The sequence below is a fragment of the Cupressus sempervirens genome, chromosome 9, assembly GCF_028749045.1.
Source record: "Cupressus sempervirens isolate cs-2001-9-10 chromosome 9, ASM2874904v1, whole genome shotgun sequence".
NCBI classification, from domain to species: domain Eukaryota; kingdom Viridiplantae; phylum Streptophyta; class Pinopsida; order Cupressales; family Cupressaceae; genus Cupressus; species Cupressus sempervirens.
Genome location: NC_143126.1, coordinates 775,198,112 through 775,216,598, shown reverse-complemented (window position 1 = coordinate 775,216,598; position 18,487 = coordinate 775,198,112).

The window sequence follows — 18,487 nt, the reverse complement described above, 5'->3', positions numbered from 1 at the left end:
AGGATCATTGTTGAGATATCATAATAGGTGAATTAGTTAAATTTCTTAACATAGTAGTCCTAATAGGCTTTGTAAATCTTTTAACAAGGTGCTTAATTACTTCATTGTAAGTTTAAGTCCTTTAATCAAGAACACTACTAATAGGGTTTTGAAATCCTTTAATAGGGTAAGATCTAAAAATCTTGTAAGCCTTTAACAATGCAGACGTTTCACTAAGTAGATCACAGTTTATGATCAAACATTATAACCGTCATTCAATACACTTTACAACTACAGTAGTGAAGATTTGTGTGTGTCATCCCCACCCTAGTTTTACCTTCTCATTGTAGGGTTTCTCGGTAACCAAATATCTTGTGTCATATATGTGATGAATGTTTATTTTATTTCATGTTATAGATGTACATGCTTAATTTTCTATTTTAGTTTACATGAAAATTGTGAGATGGATGTGTGGTAAGGGTTAAAGTTTCGAAGGACTGATTCACCCCCTCCCCCCCCCCCCCCCTGCACTCTCAGAGTTTACTTTCCCTATTGTATTTCCAACACAACCATGGAAGTTATTTAGACCATTTTTAGGCCATTTCCATGCCTACCTACCCTCCTACACTTAACTAGCCCTCTAAGACATGGTTAGCACTTTTGGACCTAATTGACAACATTTTGACACCAAGTTAACTATAATGCATTACATTATTTCTTTACATGCATAAGGACCCCCTAAATAGTGACCTCATTACTTCTAAGTCTTTCCAAGACTCTTATTTTCTTGCTAATCAGCTATCCTAGGTGCTACTACACCACTCAGTTAATTGTCATAACCTTCTTGTGATTACCTCACTCTTGAAGACTAGATAGAGTTTTATGTCATTAGGAAAGAGTTGAAGTGAAGCTTTAGCAAATATCTAGGCCTTTTCCAAGGAAGAAATATAGGAAAGAGAATCCCAAGGAAGAGATCCTATTCCATGGTGCATTTCTTTTGATTCCTCAAAAAGAAGTAGTAGAAATTTAATTCTTCTTACTAAAGATAAGCAATCCTTATTCGAGGTTTTCCTATAATGATAAATCTAACCTATTTCACTTACCAATTTTATCAATGATTGGCATTGAGGATGAGGATGAAGTGGCAGAATTGGTGGTGACAAAGAAGGGCTATCTTGGTCTTTGAGCATGTCGACATAGAATTTTTTATTTGTAAATGTTGATGCCGCATCTACTATTGAAGAGGAAGAATGTGAGGAATATTCCATTTCAAGTTCATCAACTATCTTCCAATAAGATTCTCATTTTTATTGATTCATTCATATTCCAAAATGTTCCAACTCATCCTTGCAAACCTTTACCTCTTTCATATGATAATATTGTTAAAGTGCATGATTTATATAGAAATTAGCAAACCTTACCACTTGGTATTAGGCTCAAATTAAATGTATTAAGCATGTTAGTGTAATAATATGGGAAGTCAAGTTTATGGCTCAATAGCTCACCTAGATAGTCAACATTATGAGTGTAGTTATAATTTTTTTAAATTCTAATTGACTTAACAATATTGGGACATCATTTTGGTATATAATTTATGACATTACATTCAATTTGATTGTTAGGAACAAATATAGTCCAATTTTCCCTATTGTTCAAAAATTTGTAGACATTATTCTACTTACACTTACTATTCTTATTAATGTTATGTTAACTTATACATGCTTAACAATCTTCATGAATCCAAGGGTTAATCATTTTGTTTAGCTAACTATTTGATTCACATGATTATTAAAGAAGGATGTGCACTTCAAATGGGGTGGTGAATGCTAGGGGGATTTTGATTCCATCAAGAAAAACTTGCTAATCCTTCCATGTTGATGATCACTATGTAAGATAGGCATTTTATGTTTTCAGCATTGCACAATGCTTTAGAAAATTTATTAGCTTAGTATGATCACAAGGGGAAAAAAATTTTATTATTATATTAGTCATGTTCTTCTTGAGTATAACTCTCATAACTCTTCCATGGAAAAACAATGTCTTGCTATAGTTTTCACAACACAAAAGTTGAGGCACCGCCTTCAACATACAAAAGCTTGAGTTGTCACTAAGAACAATTTGCTTGTGATTTATTTTCTAGAGCTGATATTTGAGGTAGATTAACAAAGTGGGTGATGTGTCTTTTTGGGTTCAACCTAGGGTTTGCAACATAGAAGTCATTCAAGGGAATTGAGAACATTTCCTACATTCTCAATTCCCTCACCTAAAACATTTCCCACATTCAATTTGTTTTTAATTGAGAAATTTCTCATAATCAATCATGACCCTATTTAGGATATGTATTTCAATGGATGAAGGTGTCAAACTAGTTTTGAAGCGGGTGTTATCTCAATCTCACTTAAAGGAAAAATAGTTCCTTGTTCCTTTTTTCTTTATTTTTATGAACATATGTGCATGTGAGGGAGATAAGAATCAATAGGATAATGTTAAATCACATGCCTAATGTATATGATGTGCTCTATTATTCATGCCTAACATATTTGGTAAGTTTTGATTTGTGGTACTAACAGTGTATGTAGCAATTGAGATTGTGGTATAGGTGGGCTAATAGGCTATGACCCTAACATATATTTTCTCCCTCTTCATGGTCTAGATGTAGAGAATGAGACACCATGATAGATGGGAACCTCATCCATCTGTAGCCACTTGTAGTGCCATTGTGGTCATCAAAGTTTACCACATCAATAGAATTGGGTGTCATCCTTACTCAAGCAACTACAAGTAGATATGTCCTTTATCATCCACTAACCTACCATAAACTTATAGATGCATGACTCATAGATGTCAGCTATCAAGGGTTTACTTATCATAACTTGTTCTCCAAATATGAGAATATATAGAATCTGATAGATGTTTACTAATTTAATGGCCAACTCCTAACATCTCCCAATTAGGAGATGGAATGATGTCATAGTAGAAACTCATCTCTTTATAAATGCAATCAATAGAGGTGTGTGAAATCTCATCTCAAGATGGTGGCAGACCCACCAAAGACCTAATGATAAATATCCAAAATAATCTTTGACCAGGCTGTCATCTATGATTACTTTGGATATTTTTCTTCAGGTAAATGTTTTTCTAAACAAAACATGTTGGTCAAACTTTCGACCAAAGCATCAACCAAGATGTCATCGTGGGTTTGGCATCTTGGTCGATTGAGGGTCAAAATTGGTCAAACTTTTCACCAATATTTGGTTGAACTTTCAACCAAAGCATCGACCAAGATGTCGTCATGGGTTTGGCATCCTGGTCAATGTGTTGGCCAAAAGTTTTACCAAGTTTGGTTGAAAGTTTGACGGCCATTTTCGCAAATAAGGGAGGTTATTTTCAACCAAATTGTACATCAAAATTTTGATGATGACAGGAATTGGTCAAATTTTTGATGAGAAAAATAGCAACAAAACAATTTTTAGATCATTCGACCAACATGAGTCAAAAATTTGACCAATTTCATCAAAAAATGAGGCCAATTCTAATAGTGCCTCTTTCTAAGAAAAAGGAGTTGTAGAGTTTTTAAAACTTGTATGGCAACATTTGTTGGTCAAAATTACAGATGTCCATGCCTTCTAGGAAATGGTCAACCTCCTCTTACATGCTCTTGGCCATTTCACTTCAATGTATAGTTGTCTTCAATCATGAATATGGTAGGAAGCACAATAATTTCTTCATGAATATATATAGTTGTCTCCAAAATGCCTTTCGCCTATGTGGAAAATTCCCTCCCTTCTAACATCATTTAATAAATTATTTATTTGCCTCTCCAACATCAACAATTTGGTAAAATACATATATTTTATTTTCCAATCCTCTATTTACCTCTTTTACTATGGTCATTATTATTATTATTATAGATATTAATTTAATTGTTAGATTGAATATCAGTAAATTTTATTATTTTTAAATATTCAAATAATTTCATTATGCTTCTAATTTAATTATTGAATCAAAACAACTATATATACTATTTATTTTAGCTATTTGTTGAATAGATGTATATGCAATCATAACAATTCTATTATAGTCACCATTATCCAATTTCTATGACTTGATTAAGTTTTATAGAAGACTCTTAGAGTTAATTGAAAATAATTGAATAATGATGATTATACAAATGTCTAGTTCCAAGTTAGGTGCTAGCTTCAACATTTTTGGATAGACTCACTTATCCTCCTATGAAAATTATTAAATAATTTAAATTAAATGGATTATAAAATACAAGTTATCAAAAAGGTTACCCAAGGACCTCAAAACCATGGATGGTACTAAGCTACCTCTAATTCACTAATGAAACCACAAAATCTGCTTCATATTGCACCCTAGTACCTACAACCAATGACAAACCTCACATAAGATCACCAACAAATTATTAGTTCGGATTAATCTAAATGAAGTAAGAACATTAAATTAAAGATGACATAGTAAGACAAATGATGAAGGGTGCTCCCCTATATTCCTTAAACTCATTACAGAAACAATAGCAAATGTGAGAACAAAATATGGAATTAATTGTAACAGATTTCCACAATCCATAAAATTTTGTATTCGCTTCTGGGTGTGATTGTGTATGTTTTTTTAACATCAATTTTTCAGATCATACTCTATGATCCATCATAAGGATGATAAAGAGAGCTAAGAAAAAAAATGATATGTTTGCTTGGTCTGCAACATATCATTTTGTTTCTTAGCTCTCTTTATCATCCTGATGATGGATCATAGAGTATGATCCAAAACGTTGATGTTAAAAAAACATACACAATCACACCTAGAAGCGAATACAGAAAATATGGAATTCTTATTATTGTCACAAATGTAGAATTATAGAATTCACAAATACAATATGCTAACCCACATGGGCACCTTCATTACAGTTATCTTCTAGACAATGTTGTGAACTATCACCCAAAGCTATTTTAGACAATGTTTGGGCCTTTCTTAAATAGGAAATTTTATGCCACCCAAGAAGATTCTAGACATTCCAACTTAATACCTGGGGTCGACAGACCCTAAGAAAACATACATAGTCAACCAATCACATCTTTGACATTTCTTTTAGGAACTTTGAGTAGCCCAACTTTGGAAGGCCATAACTCTTGAACTATTGCTCTGATTGGCTATTATAACCACTTTTAAAAAATGTCAGCTCCTAACCTAAAGGCTCAAAGCTGCGCAAGTGCCCTTTCATCAAGTTTTTGGACCTCATCTGGGCACTCTAAAGCCTCCAACAATGAGCCTAAAGATTTTTTTGAAAATTTTTCGATTGAAAATTTGCAATAACTTCTCTGATACTTAAGATGGAGCAATGAGATTTTTATGGTAGGCTTAAATTTTGAAATGAACGTTCATGTAGAAAATGAGAACATTCTAAGCTCATATGAAAAACTTACTAAAAATAGTAAGCTCCCATAAATAGCAACCACCATGTCTACTAGTCCTTATTAAAATAGAAAAGACTAAAAATAAAAATATTTTTGGGTGATGCAAGATTGCTCTTACACCCAGGATGCTCTTGCATCAGACACCCGAGGTAATTTGAGAAGTGGCCCCATTATGTCTTAGTTGTTCAGAGGAAAACCAAGATAGTTAACCTCCTCCCCTTCTAGCCATGATGAATCCTCTACTAGCCTTCCTTTCCATTAGACCCGATATTCCTCATAAGTTTTGTTCCTTGTACTTTTTCCAATATGACTATCTAGTATCTCCTCAATCTCCTTTGTAGCCAAACTAGCTATTGGAATACTCCACTACACTTCTATAACTTCATCTCCATCACCTCCTTCATAATACTCTTTCAAATATAAAATACTAAATACTAGTGAAATACTCAATTCAACAAGCAACTCCACTTCATAGGCATTTCTAGAATCATGCCTTTTCACTATCTTGCATGGTCCAAACTTCTTCATCTTCATCTTACTATATCTACCCACTAGAAAATGCTCCTTTCTCAATGACCCATGACTTCATCTCCAATTTGAAATTCTTTATACCTCCTTTTTACATCTACCTTAGCCTTGTACTATGTATCCATTTTTATAATGTGCTTCCTCACCTCCTCATTGATGGTCTTCAAATGTTTAGCAAATTCTTCTACTTCAACACTAGTTATATCTCCTTTATCCATTTATCACAATTCAAAAGCATTTCTAGGACTACTCTTGTATACAATCTAGAATGTTGATTTACCAGTACTCCTATTGAAATAATTATTATATGCAAATTATGCCTATGGTAAAATCATATCTCATCCTTTTGGCTTGTCTCCTATCAAACATCTCAATAAATTTCCCAAACTCCTATTCACCACTTCTATTTGTCCATTAGTATGTGGATGATGCAATGAACTAAACTTCAAATCTATCTTCAGCTTCTTCCATAGTGTATGCTAGAAATAACCAAAAAATTTGGTATCTTGATCTGAAACTATACTCTTTGGCAGACCATGTAGTCTCACCACTTCTCTGAAAAACAACTTTGCAACATGAACAACGTCACTAGTCTTCTTGCAAAGAATGAAATGTACCATCTTTGAAAACTTGTCAACCACCACAAAAATAGAATCATTCTCACATTGTGTTCTCAATAATCCATGAACAAAATCCATGCTAAAATCCTCCCATGGCTTCTTCGGTATAGGTAATGGCTGATAAAACCTTATATTTTGCTTCACTCCTTTCGCCATCTAACGTACTTTGCAACTTTGTACAAACTTCTTCACATCTTGCTACAACTATGGCTAGTAATAATTCTCAAGAACCAAAGCTATGGTTTTATCTCTGCCAAAATTCCAGTGAATCTTCCACTATGCTTCTCCTTGGTGAGATTCTCTCTCATTCAATTTTTGGGAATGCACAATTGACTTCCTTTGAACAACATACTATTCTCGATTATGAAATCTAACTATTTTGTCATGTCAAGTGTAACAATTTTTGTACAAGTCTTCCACTCTTCACCAAAATTAGGATCTTGTGGATACAAAGTATTGAGTTCCTTGAACCCAACCACCTCAATTTTCATTTCTATTAGCAAAATTTTTCTTCTGCTAAGTGCATCTGCCACTCTATTAGACTTCCCACTCATGTGTTTCAAAACAAATGTGTAACTCTGCAAAAACTCAACCCACTTCAAATTCCTTTGGTTTAATTTTCCTTGACTATTCAAATATTGCAAAGCTTGATGATTAGTATACAAAAAAAACTCCTTAGGAAGAAGATAGTGTCTCCACTTCTTAAATGCTTGAACTATAGAATAAAATTCATGATCATAAACAAAATATTTTCTTTTTGCATTATTCAATTTCTCACTGAAATAAGAAACATGTCTACCTTCTTGGCTCAAAACAACTCCTAGTGTAATGCCACTAACATCACAATCTACTTGAAACACCTTGTTAAAATATGGAAGTGCTAAAACAATTTTCTTAGCAACTTTCTATTTCAATAGATTAAAACTCTTATCTGCTCCTACGGTCCACTTAAATTCTTTCATATCCCCTCTCATTGTTTCAATCAAGGGTCCACAAATAATGCTAAAAGCTCTTATGAACTTTTTGTAAAACTAGCCAATCCATAAAAAGATCTTACCTCTTTTGCACTCATTGGAGTAGTTCATTCAAGGATAGCCTTCACTTTCTCTAGGTCCATTTTTAGACCTTTTACCGAGAATACAAATCTCAGGGACACCAACTCCTTTACAAAACTACAATTCTTCAAGTTTATTAGGACCTTTTCTTCCCTCAACTTATCAAACACCTTTCGAATATGAATCAAATGCTCCTCCAATTTCTTACTAAATATTAGAATATCATCTAGGTAAATAATGACAAACTTACCCAGAAACTCCTTCAATATCTCATTTATGAGCCTCATGAAAGTGCTTGGTGCATTGATTAGCCCAGAAGGCATGACTAACCACTCATACAATCCTTCTCTTGTCTTGAAAGTAGTCTTCCACTCATCATGTTCTCTGATACAAATCTGATGGTAGCCACTCCTCATATCTATCTTTGTGAAATACTCAATACCACTTAAATAGTCCATAATATCATCCATCCTTGGAAATGGAAACTAGTACTTTATTATGGTCTTGTTGATATCACGATAATATATGCACATCCTCCATTCTCCATTCTTCTTTGGTGCTAATACGGCTAGTACAACACTAGGACTTAGATTCTCTTGAATCAATCCCTTCTACAATAACTCATGAACTTGTCTATTCAACTCTTCACTTTCTACTGGTGTCATTCTATGCAGTGCCTTGTTTGGAAAACTGGCTCTTGGAACCAAATCCATTTGGTGACTAATCTTCCTCATTGGGTGTAATCCATCAAGTATATTATCCAATACAATATTAGATAACTTCCCCAACATATTTGCAACTTTTGTAGGTACCTCCTCTACTTCTTCTTTACTATCTTTTGGAATTATAGCAAAACACATCTACTCACACTTTATACCTTTGAGAAACTCTTTTCCATAAAAAACATATTCTAGCAGCTCTACATACCTTTTCTTCTTTCTCCTTTAATGGTTTCAACTTATGGTTCACTTCATCCTTGGTCAGGGTGTAGGTATTTTCTTACCCATTGTGTACAACATGCCTGTCAAACTGCCGCAGCCTACCCAACAACATATGACATATGTCCATAGGTATGACATCACATAGTACCTCATCGTGTTAACTTTTGATCTTAACTTCACTAAGGATTGCTCAATGACCATGACTTTGTGGTCATCTTGCACCCAAGCAATATGATATGGACATGGGTGTTTCTATCTCTTCAACTTCAACTTTGTGACCATCATTTTTGACACTAGATTGTCAGTACTTCCACCATCAATGATCACATCGCAATACTTATCTTCACATTTTTACCTGGTGTGAAACAAACTCCTCTATTGATCAAGTTCATTCTCACCACTCAGTGGGACTCTTCTATTGACTAGGACTTCTCCTCTTTTAGCATCTTTAGAATGTGATGATCTAGCATCTTTGTCAACATGTATAACTCTAGCCTAGCCTTCAATTCTTCGATATGTCCTTCCTTGGCGGTGTGAACATTCAAATGCTCTATGCCCTTCTTCTCTATAGTGAAAATATTTCCCATGGAAGTGTCCTCTTCCAAATCCTTGTCCTTTGGCTCTTGGGTTAGTACAAAAAGTTGGGTCTCACTTTTGGCCAAAAAGTGGAAGTATTTTTGCTTTTTTTGAAATATTTTGTCAATTGATGCCAAAATTTGGGTCATTTAGAGATTAAATATAAAAAAAACTTCAGAAATAAAAATTGTAGTGCTTGGGATATTCTTTTTGAATATGTAATTTATTTGTATACCCAATGATAGATTATTTTTTTGGTAAGGATCTTTAAAAACCACTTTTTCAAAAGCCTATTTTAGGACCATACCACGCTCGTGTACAGACACCATAATTTGACACAAATAAATAATTTTTGTAAATCCTTTTAAAGGGTGTTACCTTATACACCTAAGATTGATGAAAATATTTTTCCTTAATTTTTTCTTGAATAATTCTTTTATTATTAATTACTAATTGACTATAAAGGTAAATTTTAAAACCTCTTAATTTATAAGTGACCGAATGTGCAAAAAATGGCAGAGCAGAATCAAGGTTTGAATAAATGGCAGTCACTTGCACACGAGAATTTGTAAATTGCAAGGCTTTGAAAAACCCTAGACATCATTTTGAGGTCAAAATCTCAAAAAAAATTTCACATTTGTAGGAAGTGGAAGAATCAATCAAGCAGAAGGACCAAACAAAAAGAAATGATATATTTGCTAAACGTAGATCGAGATCCACCAGAGTTAACCAGGCTTTTGCATGCCATTAGTTACCCAAACATCATGCTTAGCTATTTTTTACTGTAGATAGACTAGAGCAACAATTCTGAGTGTTTCATCTTACCAAATATGCTCAACACTTGCGAGGTCAGTCATTTCCACTCCCTAATCTTCCTATTAGGGCAGAATCCCCACTATTATCCACTCCTCCTAGAATTAACCATTCATTCAACAGCAGTCTTGTTTGCCAAAATACATAGATCCCTCCACATTGACGGTTGGAGCATTCATCCCATAGGGCTTCCCTAGATCCTATGGGAAAAGTAGCTACCAAAGAGGTGATCCCACCCATCTCCCTTCATGGAGAATTCATAGAAGATGCCTAGAACAAATGCAAAAAAAGGTGGGATTTATGTAATTTGGTGTCGACCAAGAAAAGTTCTGCCTCTACTATCCAATTGGTTAGAATAAAATGGAAAATCTCAGGCAAGTATTTCCTTCTTCTCTGATACTATACTTTACTTACAATGCAGTAACGAAGATGTTAAAAGACAATTTATTAAAGTTTTTGAGTGCTTTTTCATGTGGCACACTATTAAATTTATAGCTTGGTATCCTAATTTCAATCCAGAGAAGCTAGATGTAATGTGTTCGTTATGGTTTAATTTTATATCCTCACCTCTCGAATTAAACCATTTAGAGATTCCTAAACCCCTAGGGTTTGGTCTGGGAGAGCTATTAGGTATAGAGTCTACATATATATTTGATAATAATGTTAAAATGCTGATTAGAATGAAGCTCAATCAATCAATTCAAGGTTTAAGAAAAATTGTAACCAAAAAGGAGTCATATGAATGTTTGTTGCACCCCTATAAAGGATATATCTCTAAAATCATAAAAGTGGAAAAGGGAAAAAAATCAATTGTGAATTTATTTCAAGTACATTAGACTGTCAGATATTATTCCCAAAGTTTAAATAATAGAGGAGGAGAGCGAGGGCCTTGTTATGTAGCCTAGATCCTTCAAATATGGAATATAAGCATCATAAGGAGAACTCTGAAGTCTAAGATACCAGCTGGGCTGCTAACAAGGGCAATCCAGACACAAAAAATAAGACTCAAATCAATTATCATTCAGAACCCAGTGTTGGATTCCCCAACTGACAAGGAGGGCCCAGTCAATAGTAATCAGGTGTGGATATAGGAACATGAAATTCTAGAAAACATAGCAAAGAAACATGAATCTCTAGCTCCTACTGAGTGACTGATTTGGATATGACAACAACCAAGGGAAAGATATTTATAACTATAGACATTGAGGATAGAACCAATTTGATGTGTGTTACCCAACAGAACACAGACTTAGAGATTATTAAGGTTACTGATATTGAAGATATGGAAAATCAAATGTTATTTGAAGCAGATCCAAGTTTGAAAGAGTACGATACTCCTACAAATGAAGCACCTCTAGAGAAATAGCACCTAATGATGACTCCTCAAGCTACCTCCCTTGCAAAAGATAGTCATCAAAAAGCTTCTAAATTTTGGCAAACTCCATTAGAATTCAAAAATTTTCCTTTCACTCCAATAGAGCAGTCCTATGGAAAGAATGAGTAAAAAGGTGTGGATTCTTTAACAAAAATGGTGTATGAGTTCTTGAACAAAGAAGACTATTCAAAGGAAAACCTTCTTGGTCATAGTTCTAGAGAAGAGAACTTGGAGTGGCTATCCGATGAACTAGTCCAGGTTTTCAACTTTGAAGCAATCAACAATAGCTCAGAAACTCAAAAGGTAGTTTTGATCCAGAGAATAATCAAACTTGGGGGTAGTAACTATACTTGTGATGATCTTAGAAGAGATATAATAAGTATAGCGGTAGAGGATTGTGCTAGAAGGAAAGTGAAAAATTCTAACATTAATGTACCAGACAAAGGGAACATTGGGGAAAATATGATAGAGAACGGTATAGAAGAAGATCCTCAAGAAAACATCACTAACAAGATCATCAATGAGCTAGAATCTAAAAATTTAGAAGCAAAGGTTAATCATGAGAAGACTGGCAAGTTATTACATGTGAAAACCATAGAGGACTTGGGGATACTACAGTATTAGAACAGCTTGAGTTCTCCCAATTATGGAAAAATCAAAGGAAAAAGGGGAAGAAGATCACTAAAGGACCTGAGAGAAATAGAAGGACTGAGTAGGGAATAGTAGAAAATTGATCAAATTTTCAATGTAGGGAAGGGGAAGTGCCTTCCCAAAGAGAGATGAAGATTACAATGTGAAATGCTAGGGGTCTAAATGCCCCTAGCAAGAAGAGGTTGGTAAAACATAATCTTAAAGCCTTTGAATTAGATATCATATTAATTCAAGAAACTAAACTTAATAAGAATGAAGCATTTAAATTAGATAAAATGTTAGGCTTCTGGAGTACTTTCTTCCAAGAATCAATAGGAGCATCGAGTGGTATAGGAGTTATCTAGATCACTAGGAAGATAACGCTTAATTGTCTTCAACATAGCCCAAATTGGATCAGCTTGAGTGTAAAGAGTCTAAAGTCTAATTTACAGTTTATTCTTATCAATTTCTATAGACCTATAAGTCACATGGATAAAAAAAAAGTATGGAATGAGATTATTAATTTCATCCTAAACTTCAAGGATCACACCTTTCTAATAGGTGGAGACTTCAACACCATTTTAGACCTATCAGAAAAAATGGGTGGTATCAATCACCTTTCACAATCATCAGTAGACTTTAGGATGTGGGTTAATAAACATGACATGATTGATGTCCCTTCTAGCAACGAGACTTTTACATGAAACAATAGAAGAAAGGACTTTGCATACATTGCGGAGAAACTAGATAGGTTTTTTTATCATAGGTGAGCTAGTTGATAATAATTTCAACTTTCAATCCTCTATCCTACCTATTGCAGGATCAGACCATTTTCCAGTTAGATTGGAACTCTATGAACCCCTCAAACCTTCAAGGAACCCATTCAAATGCGAAAAAATGCGATTTCTTGATCTAGAATTTTTTGAGAACATTAAAATCTAGTGGGAGCAAGACAAAGTAGTAGGCTAAAAAATGTTCATTTTTATTTCTAAACTAATATTATTAAAAGAGCATATCCTTAAATGGAATAAGAGTCATTTTAGCGATATCTTCATAGAGAAGTCAGAAATAGAGAACCAACTTAAAAACCTAAACACATGGATATTATTAAGAATGGTATAAATAATGAAAGTTATTAGCTAGAAAAGGAGTTATTGGCTAAACAAGAGCTAATTTTATCAAAAGAAGAAATCTTTTAACGACAAAAGTCTAGGGAAAAGTGGCTAGAAGAAGGGGACTGGAATACCAATTTTTTCCATAACTCAACTATATATAATAGATCTAAGAAAAAAAATTCTAGCATTAGAAATCATTTAGGTATTCAAGTTGATAAGCCCAAGGACATTGCAAATACTTTTGTAACTCATTTTGAGAATCTTTTCAACAATTATGAAGGATCTAACAAGGTAACACAAGATAAAATGCTTAAATTTATTCCTAAAATTATCTCAGTCAAGGATAATAAGTTTTTAGATAGACCTATTACTTTGGATGAGGTAGAATTTGTAGTTTTTAATATGAACCCCAATAAATCCCCTAGGCCTAATAGATTTCAAGCCTTTTTCTTTCAAAAATGTTGGGACATTATTGGGCTCGATCTTTGGAAAGCTATTGAAGCATCTAGAAATGGAGGCACTCTCCTATTAGAAATAAATTTATCTTTTATCATGTTGATTCCAAAAAATAATGAACCTAAGACTATAGGAGATTACAATCCTATAGCCTTATGCAACACTATCTACAAGATCTATTCCAAAATCATTGCTAATAGGCTTAAGTGTTTCCTACCTAAATTAATCTTTGAGGAGAAAATAGGTTTTGTTTCGGGGAGATCCATTCTTGATGGCATCATTCCCATTCAAGAAATGATTCATTCTACCAACAAAAGAAAGGAACCTTGTATCTTTATGAAACTTGACATCCAAAAAGCATATGATATGGTAGACTAGAGATTTCTATGCAAGGTCCTAGAAGCCTTTGGATTCTCACATCAATGGATTGATCTCATCTTTAAATTCATTTCTACACCTAAAATCTCAATTCTTATCAACAGCATGTCTGAAGGCTTCTTTGAAGTCTCTAGAGGTATATGATAAGATGATCGATTATCACCCTCTCTTTTCATCATCATGGTTGAAGCTTTTAGGAGAGCCTTATTAGCTACTCATCAAAATAGACTACTCTCTAGGATAACCATTACAAGTAATATGCCTAGTATCACTCATCAATAGTATGTTGATGACACAATTCTTCTAGGTAAAAGTACTATTGCTAAAGCCTCTATTTTTAAATCCATCATAAATTCATACATGATGGCCTCTAGTCAGAGAGTGAATAAGGATAAGTCTGGGATATTCTTTTTAAACACTATTGAAGACATGGAAAATAGGATTTGTAAGTTGATGGGTTATCATAAATGTTAGTTCCTATGCAAATATTTGGGAATCGCACTGCAAAAAGGAGCCAAATCCGAAAAAGTGTGGCAAAATACAATGGAAAAATTGGATACTAGGATAGGAGGATGGAAAGATAAGTGGCTCTCTAAAGTAAGTAAGGTCACAAAAATTAGTTTGGTCCTTTATACCATTCCAATTTACCCCATGTCTTGTCTCCCTCTTACTAAATTTTTTTGAAACAAATTGGAATCGAAACTCAAGAACTTTCTATGGAAGGATTGTGAGGAAGACAAAAATTAGCGTTAATCAAATGGGACAATATTTGCAAACCTAAAGATAAGGTTGGGCTTAATATCAAGAATCTTGAATGGAAAAATGAAGCCTTGGGTGCAAAGTTAATTTGGCGATTGTATAATGAGAGTGATAAAAAATGGGCCAAGATCTTATACAATAAATATATTAATGCGGATGACCCCTTGTCTATCTTTAGAATGATTCAACCCCCTGGGGGTTTTGAAAGTTGGAACTTTATGGTAATTTGTTGTAATCTTATAGGGAAGTTCCTCACTTGGGATGTTAGCCTTCCAAAATAGAGTCTTAATCGCTAATAGGCTAAATGGCTTTGGGATTCAGGGTCCTTCTAGATGCGTACTATGTAAAAAATATTTCGAGGACCTTAATCATTTGCTTTTCTGGTGTCCTTAATTTTTTAAGTGTTGGGAATGGCTAAGATTTAAATTAGGATGGTCCTCACCTTTCCCTAAATTTTATAGGGAATTTCTCATTAGTTGGCGAACCAATCTGAATAAAGGCATCTATAGTAAATTTTGGAACATTTCCCCATCAATCATCTCTTGGGAAATTTGGAAAGAGAGGAACTGTTGCATTTTTCAGAACTCTGAGATGGAGGTTGAGAAGCTTATTATAAAAATCAAGGCTAGTATTGTGGAAGTCATGAACACTCATCTTAAAAGGTTCATGAAAGAAGAGGGATCTTTTTCTTCTTGGGATGGGCTTATGAAGAAGAATTGGGTCAATTTGTTGAACCCCCCAACCCAATCTATTCCAATAATAGAAAAATTAATAGGGTTAACCGTAAGTGGTCCCCCCCCCCATAGGGAAAGGGCCAAAATAAATTTTGATAGTGTTTCTCATGGTAACCCTAGTATAGTAGGTATAGGATGCATCGTCAAAAATGACTCTAGAAAATGGTTAGCTAAAAAGGCAATGGCCATCGGTCCTACTTGAACAATATGGTAGAATTTGAAGCTTTGGGATTAGGATTGCTTTTGTGTTTGGAGGTTGGAGTTTCCAAAATAGTTATTGAAGGTGATTCTCAGATCATCTTGAATGCCATAAGAAAGAGATCTACTCCAAATTGGGTCATCAATTCCACATTAGACAGTGTCCTCCAGCTTCTTGATTGATTTGAAGATTACCAAATTTGCCATCTTTATAGTGAAGGTAATATGAAAGTGGATCAGCTTGCTAATAAAGGGGCTGATGGTTTTAACATTCTTCTTATTAGGGATTTCCTTTTCTAGTAACTTACCCTTAAGTTTAATCAAGTATTATTTTATTCTATGTTAATAATTCCTATCTACATATTATTAGATTGTCTCTAGTTCACGAGTATGGCTTTTTCATCTTGAGGTTTTATATCCCTCTTTCAAAGTTTTATTATTAGATGTCATTAATATTATTAATAATGATGTCTGTTTGCACTAAGGGTCACCTTAGGCCATGAGTACTTGTGTTTAAAGTTTATAAAGAAAGGATTCATAGCTAGGGGCTAATATCTCCCCTCATTTACTCATGATGGTTATTTAATTACTAGTTACCATCCTCCCTGTATTGATGCATTTCAGATTGTGGTTGACAGAATACCTTGATGCATTTCAAGCTTATATCCACCCTAAAGTCTCATTTGACAACCTTGAAGCCCTCACATTCTGTACCCCAAATACAGACAAGTACAATAGACTGAAGGCTAGCTATAATCTACCTCCACATTTCCAGGTGGAGAACCCTAATTACATCTCATATGTCATTATGTTATTTCTGAGGTAGGGTTTGGAGTGGGATGGGGTTTCTACTCTATTTTTGGTTTCATTATAGTTGGATGGAATCTTTACTATACTTGGCAAAGATAATTGTATCGAATTTGTTTTATGTAGATAGGTTTTGCCTTTTGGTTTGAACTTGTATATATCCACCTTTGTACTAGAATGGACACTCTATATATATATATATATATATAAAGAAAGAAACATATTAATAGTTTAAGTGGGCTCCTCCTAAAGTTTATCTTATCTTCATTTCTTTTGTCTTGCATTTGACTTTTTGAATTTAATTGATGCTATGTTTTGATGGAATTATTCCATTTTATAGCTATGGTGGGGTGGTTGTTACCTTTAGATTTAGAGTGTTATCAATAATTTGGGGTTTGTTTATCTCTATAGATTCATTTGGATAATTAGTAATCAATTGATGTTCGGCTTCGGCTTTTAGGGTTTTTTAATTATTACTGTAGTGTAAGGTTTCTATGTCTTGGTTCTCACTCTAATTTAGGGCAATTGGATATCTATTTGACGATCTGATTTGTGTCTACTTTTTTTCTACCCCTATTCTTGACCTCACCAAGGTCTAGTGTTTTGAATTTAGGACTATTACTGGAGGAAGGATCTATGTTGTAGTGATTAATGGTAGTTAATTCCAATTTGGTAGATATTTAATAGTTTTAGTCAGATGGTTTGGGTGAGATGAATTATGTTTTAGCATATTAGACAGGGCCTAGATGCATGAGGTTAGTCTATGTGGGCTATTCTAATTGAGTAGAGTTTTTTGTAGCATGGCTCTCTCATTTATTGATTCTTAGTTTAGCTATTACTCAATCTCTTTATGATGACATTAGTCTGCTGGTAGCCTCATGTTCTAACTGGATTCATCTGAATCCCCAACTTAGTTAAGGAAGTTAACAAATATGGAGATATTGTCAACACTATATTGATATAGCTTTTTGTTTCATTACATCATATGGTATTATTTTTTGGTCTGAATTTTATGGCATAGCAATCTACATGATGTTTATAATTTTTGTAGCTGCATTTGATTCGGAAGGGTTATCTTTCAAGTGCTGGTTTAATGCATGTTATAGGCTAGATAGGTATATCTATTTTCTATTGGTGCTTAGTTGATTGGGTTTTTTATTTTCCACTAATTAATTAAGTTACCTTTAGTCAATTTTTTCCCTCTTGGTGGCCTTATTTGGTCTTTAGGTTCATATGGATTGTTATTATGAGTGGTTCAGATTAGCTTTATCTTCCCTTATGGTATTTTCATCTAGATGGTAGCTCTCAAACTTGTTTCTTTAATGAAATCTGCATGATAAGGTTGAGCATAGATCCTATCTCTTGGTTCAACAATTAAGTATTCTTGTAAATAGCTAGCTCTCTAACTTATTCTCTTCCTAGCTTAATTTGAAGAAAGGATCACATGATGGTGAAGTTTTTCTTGAAGATGGATCTCGTCTGACAACTATATGATTAAGTTTTATATGTATTTATTCTACTTTGCAATGCCTTTTCATTAAGGGTTTTGCCTAATCTTTATAAATTGATTTATCACTAAAGGACACTGGGGTATGCCCCTTATATTTATTTAATAATATAGGACATATGTCTCAAGCAAGACTGGACGTTTTCTTCTCTATTCTTTCCTTCTAGTTTCTATTTGAATAGAGTCCAGCTTTTGTAAACTTTTAATTTTCTATTAATTAATCAAGGCTTTGGTTTTTCACCAATTTTTAAAATTTTTTTTAATTTAAAAATATTAAAATTAAAACCTCTAAAGTATGGACACCATAATTTGATCAAAATTTCATTTAAAAAAAAAAAAAAAAAAATTAACCTCAAAAGAATTGTATGTAAATTGATGACATATAAATTAATTTAAGAAAAATTATAAAATAAAAAAGTTATAAAAATTTTAGTCAATGTCACTTTTTAACGTTTAAGAGATAGTTTTGATTAATAAATAATGGAAAAATAGAAAATAAACTAATAACACTATAAAATTTACATTTTTGAAATCATAACAATAAGACCTATAATCGGTTTTTGTTTCATCAAAAAATTCAA